Source organism: Nuphar pumila, chromosome 16 (genome assembly GCF_984573655.1).
Source record: "Nuphar pumila chromosome 16, dmNupPumi1.hap1.1, whole genome shotgun sequence".
NCBI classification, from domain to species: Eukaryota; Viridiplantae; Streptophyta; class Magnoliopsida; order Nymphaeales; family Nymphaeaceae; genus Nuphar; species Nuphar pumila.
This window is the reverse complement of record NC_143264.1, coordinates 82873363-82881985: the sequence shown is the minus strand read 5'-3', so window position 1 is coordinate 82881985 and position 8623 is coordinate 82873363. Positions and strand designations below refer to the sequence as shown.

Here is an 8623-nt window from a genome sequence, read left to right as displayed (position 1 = left end):
ATAAAACTGCAAATATGTCTATTTAGTTCTTTTTTGTCATCAATGTTTAACCATGCAACTTTGAGAAGAGGGTCAGCATGACTTCTGCTCTTTAACAACATTGAGTCTTCGTGAGCTAAACAATCATGGTTGGGATTTAAACTAAATTCCACCACAGTAAAAATAGAGTGGATAAATATTAGAGGAATGTTGAGACATCGGTTATTTATTGAAATAGCATTATTCTCAGGAGGTAGTACAGTTATTTTTGCTTTTTGTTTAGTAGTAACAATCAAGATGTGGCCCACAAGGACTCTGCACATTTAGTGAATGTCACCAAGTTGAAGGGATGTCACGAGTTTTAAGCCCAAGTTGGCGTCTCCATGACAAAAGGTCGAAGCTGGGTGTACTGCCGATGTGGGGGTGGGGGTGGGGGACCTCAAGGATTTTACCAACCAAGGCAAGTCAATATGCAGTGATTGATGAAGTCTTTTTTTTTCCCTTAACATAACCCCCAAACAAAAAATTTGTGATCATAAATTGAACATGTCGTCATGCTACTTCGTGCCCACCAAACGGAACATGTTCTTTACCTCAAAAGGCATGCCCTCCATAAGGAAGAAAATAATGTAAGTTGTGTAACATCACTAAATTGACAGACCACTAAGTGGGGCCAGAATTCAAGCACACTGCCTATTGAATTTTGGGAACCTCAATGTATCCCATGCCTCAAATTTTCTATCATATTTATGTCCAAGTACATCACTTTCAAAGTGTTACTGTTTGCAAAAGATGATGAGCCGAGGCTTCACTTTCACCAAAGAAGAATAAAAGGAAAATTTAGTAGCCCAAGGAACCCTTACCTCAAAAATTTAGTAGAGAAGATTATGTTGTTTGGCTTTAATACAGAAACTGAAGTTCTTACATAGTGCCCAAAGTCTCCTCAACACCTGGCTAGCTAGGTCGAATTAAGGTATTCAAGATGAAAGACATCATGACTTCAACACCAGGATGTGTGCGTCCTTTGCTGCATGGTTGAAACCAAATCCTTAACAAGCAAGGAGTATTCATGGAGTATTATACTGGCTAACACCAAAACAATGAGAGTCAATGTGGCAGGGGCTGTTCGGATGACACCAAAAAACAAGGTGAAAACATTGTTTTTTATGCCAAACCAAGTTTTACCATAAAAACCTGGTTTGGTGGTTAGTTTTGCAACACACACACGTTTTTCAACCCAATTATCAGGGGGATCGTTCCAGGGCCAGCTGGTCTCTTTGAGATTTGAGGCCACCACCCCTATTTTGGAGGGACTTCCAAATTTTGCTAGTAAGATAAATTTTTCGACATTCTGTTTAATATTAGAGAATCAAACGAAGATCTTGTGAATGGTTCTTCTCTTTTCCCTCTGAAATGAACAAAGCCTAAGTTTTAAATTTGTGGAAGTGTGAACCGTCCCTTGTCCATTTTGAAATAATTTCAGATCCAGTGTTCGTAAATTCCTTTTTCTTGTTCAATCAATTGCTTGTGTTCTTTTGGTTTTTGAAGTTCGTGATTTTTTTAGGTTTTCAGCCTTCTCTAAACTCTAAAGCTTGGGTTTTGTTCTCCATTTTATGTGCTCTCTCTTCTCTTGTTATGAGGTAGAAACTAAACCACATTTTTTTTTGCAATGTGGGATTTTTTTTCAGATCCTTGCAGTTCATCTAGAAGCTGGTTGGGGTCACGACAGGGAATGCCCCTCTAAGGAGAGGAAGGGGTGCTCTATCATGATCCACAACCTCTCCGATTCGCCAGTAGTGGCAGCGTCGATGGTGACGCCGTTCATGGCCTCCCCCGGCTTGGACCGTGTGAGCCGGTCGAACCCCGGCGCCTGGCTGATCCTCCAGCCCGCAAAGGGAATGTGGAAACCTTGGGGGCAGCTGGAGGCCTGGCGGGAGCGTTGGAGCAGCGACTTTTTGAGCTACTGGTTCGAGCCCATCACCAATGCAGTGGGTGGCGGGATGGAGAGCGGCATCCTCCTGACGGAGTCAAAGCTGAGCATGTCGAGGGGCAGGAGGTTCACCATCAACATGAGCTCCCAAGCCTGTGCAGCAACGGAGACCTTGGTAACAACCTCTTGGCCTTCTGTGCCTTCCGCGGGTTCGTGATGGGTTCGAGCGTTAAGGGCAAGGGCAAGGGCAAGGGCAGCAAGCCATTGGTGTCAGATTTTGGAGGCTTCGCCTAGTGCCTCAACTTCTCTTGAGCCGCCTTTGAATGGTTACAACACACCCACCACCCTTACTTTCTCACCATTTTGGCACCCCTTCCACTGCCATTCAATATTTCAGCCACTGGCCAGCCAAAAATTGGCAGGGATCATGTTGCTCACCACATGTGGTGCAAGTTATGCTTATCCATGAGTAGGTTTGTTCATAGATAAGCAGAGTCGGTTTTATAACAGCATTTCAAAATTGACATTTTATTTTTATCAAAAACCTCGACTCATCGTGATTCTCTCAACTGACTGTTGAGCCGATACAGAGAAATCGAAGGCTATAAATCTAAGAGACTCAGACCCTAAAAGCACACACAGAGACATCTACCTCTATAACTAGAAGCCTTCGAAACAAACCTTAAAGACACCACTTATTTCATCCTCTTCTCTTTTTTTTATCACTTGAAAGTTCGATATGCCTCTGCTTCTTCTGGAGTTGCTTCCACTGCCCTTGCTCCAACAGTGGTATCAACGCCGTGGTTCGAGAACGCTCCCCAAGTTGTGCTGCCTCCAACCTGTGGGAAAGAAAAAGCGCTAACTGGTGAGTTTGTTCCTCTACATTTTTTTTCTTTCTCTGAAAACCCTAAAGGGCAAACAGAGGCTCGGCTTCTTCACGAAAGAGACATTTATTTTCTTTTCCCTGTCTGTCTTTGAAAACCCTAAAGGGCAACCAGAGGCTCGGCTTCTTCACGAAAGAGGCGGTCTTTTCCCCGTTTGTCTCAGTAAACAAAAAAAAAATAAAGTTTTTTAGTGCTGGATTAAGGTCGGTCGACTGCCATTTTTTCGACAACGCTGAGTGGATCTAGGCTCTGTAAACAGAAGCCCTCTCCCTTCTGGCATCATTCATTGTGCTCTCGGTTCTGTAGAGGGTAAAACCCTCAGTGGCCGAACAACAACCTACAAATATCAAATCATAGAACAAACACAAAAATAGAACAAGAGAAACAGTAGAAACTCAAGAGACCGAACACAGGAGGCAAAAAGGAAACTTGAGAATAAACCCTAAGTTACCGAAAAACCAGTTTTCAACCATTGTTTGGCCCCGAGTTTGTGCGCAGAGGGAGCCTACATCGAGATGAGCAAACCCAACCACAGAGTTGGGTTGTCGCCGCCAGAGAACGGTCGAAAACTCTTCGGTCTTTTCGGTCGCTCTGGAGCTCCGACGAAGAGGAGAGAGAAACCCCCTATCGAAATAAAGTTTTTGAAAGGGTTTGAGGTTTTTATATCCCGGTGGGCAAAAAGACCTTTTTGCCTCAGAATTTTATGTGTTTTTTCAAAAAGGCTGTTATAATTCTTAAATTTGTAACCCGCCCCATTTTTACTTTTTTGAAAAATTTCAAAAACATGCTTGCATTGGTTGAACTTTCCAAAAAATATTCAAAATTAGACTTAATTCCAAATCAGTACCCGCAGCAGTTTCAGTTTTGCAGAAATAAGTTTTTTTTATTACTAATTAGCTCCTGGTTTCTGTTAAATTCCATTTTAAGGCCTGAAATTATTTTGTCTCGCGAACAGAGACCTGTTTTAAATTCTATTTTCATTTTTTAGCCTGACAGAAATCTTTTATTATTATTTTTTATTTGTTCTTTTATGCTGACCTGCCATAAAATAATAAAACAATATACTTTAGTATAAAATGACAAGTCGAGTCTGTGCTTCTGAGCTAACCAAAATCGACAAACTGAATGAGACTAATTTTTCGGTTTGAAAAAGACGGATACCCTTGGCCTTAACCCTCGAAGGTCTAGAATATGTCCTGAACACATCTATGAACAAACCATTTGTCGAAGCAACCCAAGATGATATTAATAAGTTCAAATTTTTTTAAAAGGATGACCTAATGGCCAGAACAATTATGCTCATTTATATAGACGATGACCTAATTACGGTCTTTGAAGACTATAAGATCGTCAAAGAGTTGATGGAGGCAATCGCCATAAAGTATGATACAATATCTGAAGTCTATATTCAACTACTACTTGAACAATATAATTCGCATAGGATGAAAGAAAGTGAAAGTATAGTAGACCAGGTGAATAGGATGTTGGTCATGGCTAAAGACCTAGCCATTGTTGGATATGTCATTCCAGACAGAATGTAGGTGTCCACTATACTAAATAGTCTCCCACATTCGTGGAAAATGGTGACAGTTACATTGATGTTGAACTCAAAGAACCTAAACCTGACCGAGTTGCCCTTACAATTAGCCATAGAGCAAGAACATATGGCTAAAAAAAAGAATACCGAGTTGGTGGTGGCTCAAGACACACCATCCAATAGCCGAGTACCATTTAAACATAACACCTTTAAGAAGAATGGTAATGACAAGTTCTACAAAGAGCAAAATGCAGGTTTCAAACCTCAAGGCAACAAAGGCTCGCAAGTCAAGTGTTTCAAGTGTGGCAAGATGGGCCACATTGCCAAGTCTATTGATGGAGTCATGGATCTCAAAGAGTTGGGTTTAGGAGAGCACAAGGTCTACATGGGCAATAACTCCTATAGTGATGCATTAGAAATCGAGTCTTACATACTCAATGTTGGAGGGACTAGTGTCTTACTTAAAAATGTTCTCTATATCCGATCAATGAGAAGAAACCTTGTGTTTGTACCAGCTTTGACTGGAAAAGGCTTTGATGTCCGTTTTGTCTCAGAAAATGTCACAATGAAAAAACATGGTAGGATACTGTTTGAAGAAAAGTTTGACAAAGAACCTGACATGTTTAAGTTATGTGATAATAAAGACAAATTTTCCTCTTATATTGATTGTGCCTTAATTATTGATCTGAATACATGGCATAAAAGACTTGGGCATATAAGCCTAAAGAAAATGAAAACACTGGCACAATTAATGAATCTCACTTCGAAAAATGTGAGTCCTGTATATATGGAAAGATGGTAAGAAAACTCTTTTCACCTAATGCTATACGAGCCACCAAATTATTAGAGATAATTCATACATATATTTGTGGACCATTTAGAGTCCAAACACATAGTGGCATGTTATATTTTATAACATTTATCGATGATTTTTCAAGATATGGATACTTGTATCTTATCATACTCAAATCTGAAGCACTTGAAAATTTTAAGGAATACGAGAATGAAGTTGAAAGACAACTTGAGAGATACATTAAAATTATAAGATCTGATAGAGGTGGCGAATACACCTCAAATGAATTTTGTGATTATTGCAAGGATCTTGGCACTATGGGGAAAGAATCGTGCCAAAAACACTGCAATAAAATTGTGATGTTGAGAGGGGTAATAGAACCCTCTTGAACATGGTTAGATCCATTTTAGCATGTGCACAACTACCCAAAGTTTTTTGGGGCGAAGTTGTAAATACAGCTATATATACTTTAAATAGAGTGTCCTGCAAGACTGTCCCAACAACTACATATGAAAGATGAACTGGTATGAAACCAGATTTAAAACATCTTAGGAGATGAGGATCTATAGCTCATGTAAAGATCTTAGATCCAACTATGGATAAATTGGATAACAGATCTGCAAGGTGTATCTTTATTGGTTATCCAAAAGGATCAAAAGGCTACATGTTGTACCACCAAAGATTGGACTAATTGAAAGTAGAGATGTTGAGTTTCTAGAAAATCTCAACAATGAATTCAATGATCCAATTGAGGATCCATTTGATTTGATGGATGATCTTGATGATCAAGATGAATAGTTACGTAATGAACCAACTGTGGAACAGTTAGGCAATGAACCAACTGATTCTGAACCCTCTACTTCTCAAGGACTAAGTGGTCATAAAAGGTCTAGAGCTCCTCTATCCTATTCGGATGACTACTATGTTATTTATGTGAGAAACTTTGCTACTCTGTAGACCTTGATGAAATGACCGATAATCTCTCATATACTGATGCAATTAATTTGAAAGATGCATCAGAATGGAAAAGAGCTATGGATGAAGAAATTGAATTCATCGAAAAGAACCAAGTCTGGGAATTAACTGAACTTTCTGAAGGAAGAAAATTGGTTGGTTGTAAATGGGTTCTTAAGAAAAAGTATAAAGTTGATGGATCTATAGACAAGTTTAAAGCAAGATTTGTTGCAAAAGGTTTTTCTAAAAAAAAAAGGAATTGATTATACAAAAATCTATTCACCAATTGCTAAATTTACATCCATCAGGATACTATTATCCATAGCTGCTCATTATGATATGGGCATATATATGGCAGATGGATGTAAAGACTGTCTTTCTTAATGGTGACTTAAAAGAAGTTATTTATATGACTCAACCAGAAGGTTATGTGACAAATAATGATAAAGGGTACAAATTAAAAAAATCCTTGTACGGTCTAAAGCAATCACCAAGACAGTGGTATTTGGCTTTTCACAAAGCCATAACAAAGATTGGATAAGTACTGAATCAGTTAGTCCACTGTGTATATGTGTGGAAAAGTGAGAGTCTATTATGTATCCTATCATTATATGTTGCTGATATCCTGTTGACTGGTAATGATAGTGAAATGAGAGTCAACACAAAGAAATGATTATATACCAACTTTGAAATGAAGGATATGGGTGAAGCCTCTTATATCTTGGAAATTAAAATCACCCGCTACAGAGGTTCAAGGTCTCTTTGTCTAAGTCAAGAAATATATATTGACTATATTCTGAAGAGATATAGAATGCATGACTCCAAACTCCTTGGGACTCCTGTTGCTAAAGGAGTAAACTTGAGTAAGAGTGATTGCAGTGGCGGAGCCAGAAGTTTTTCGTTGGGTGGGCAGACTTCGGGTCTCGAGGACAATGCTATGGTCTTGAAGGACGATCCATTTATTTGGACCAGTGGCGGAGCCAGAAATTTTTTGTTGGAGGAACAATCGTTCGCAGAGAGATAAAACTTAAATAAGCCTTTGAATTAAAATAACAATTGTTACAAACACAAACAACTAAATTTATAAACATAATAAGATAAAACCTTAAATTGTACTTTTAAACTAAAAAAAAGATTGTTCACTTAAGAAATACAAACAACTAAATTCATGAAAATTTTATAATTGGCATCTTCTATTTTTCATATTTTGAAAATAATTCATAATTGCATCATCACTGATGGTATCAAATGTCTCCTTCTCTATGTAAGTAACCAAAGCATCATTGATCCATTCATCTCCTATTCTATTACGTAGACGACATTTGATATTGTTCATAGCTGAAAATGCTCTTTCAACACTTGTTGTTGCAACTGGCAAAGTTAATGCCAACTTAATCAATTACACATGAGAAAATACAATGTGCTTTTGAGTTGCTACCATCATCTCTGCTAGCTCTGCTAAAGATTTTAAACTTGAAAATTGATCATTGTTTCACATTTCTGCAATATATATATATATATATATATATATATATATATATATATATATATATATATATATATATATATCCAATTGATTTTCAAGTCTAATTATGTTTACTCTAGAAAAGTCCTTAGGGTAAAGCTCAGCAAGACAAATCAACTTATCTTTATCAAAAGAAGAAAAAGAATTCTTTGGACTCAAGCATGCCATTGAAACTTGATATGCTTAATTTATTTTTACAAAAGACTTCTTCAACTGCTTGTTTGAGTGACATAGAATTTGTTTCAAGAACATGCACAAGAGTAAGAAATCGCTCAACCACTCAACCTTTTTCATTAACAAACCATAAAACAATAGTCATTTGTTCTTTAGTTGATACATCACGAGAATCATCAAGTAAAATAGAAAAAAAAGTATCTCCAAGTTCCATGATAATAGCATTTGTGGTTTGTATAGAAGCACCCTTAACAATATCATTTTGTATATCAAAAGATATCAATTTATTATTTTCTGGAGCACTTTTCAATACAACTTTATTTATGTCATTATTGATCTTTGCAAATATGTTCAACAACTCAATAAAATTTCCTCTATTAAGAGATTCGTCAGTTTCATCATGCCCTCAAAATGTCAATCCTTGACTTAACAAGTATCTGATTGCATTAACAGTTGCTCAAAGGCGAAGTCTATATTCATCTTTCTATCGAACACTTTGTTTATAAAGTATAACATCAATATATTGTTTTTGTTGCATCAAATTTTGACACTTCATTCATGCTGAATTGTGAAAACTGTTAGAGCTTCCAACATGTTTATCAAACCTCTTCTTGTCTTTCCAGTTATCAAATCCTTTAGATACGAATGCCTTTGCACTAATCTTCTTTGTGCTTTTTGGCCTGAAAAGATAACACTGCAAAAAATATGCTTTATGCTTACTTGTACTATACTCCAACCAATCCTTATAATCATCATATCAAGCTGGAATGAACCTTCATTTTTGGTGGTTTAGTTGAAACGTACAATCGCGAGGTTGACAAGGATCTCGAATCATATATGTTCTACG

General features: G+C 37.5%; 1 protein-coding gene across 3 annotated transcripts in view; it reads right to left on the bottom strand.

Annotated features, from left to right (window-relative positions):
* Nucleotides 1–675: 675 nt before the first annotated feature.
* The window catches only part of LOC149813867 (Plastid-lipid associated protein PAP / fibrillin family protein), a 30171-nt gene continuing 22223 nt past the window's right edge, over nucleotides 676–8623 (bottom strand). The window contains exon 4 of one of the 3 annotated variants that reach the window (XM_089991496.1): nucleotides 676–1065. The gene's annotated coding sequence lies outside the window, so the exon portion shown is untranslated. The remainder of the gene's footprint in view (nucleotides 1066–8623) is intronic. The other 2 variants (XM_089991495.1, XM_089991490.1) reach the window with 2 other exon arrangements.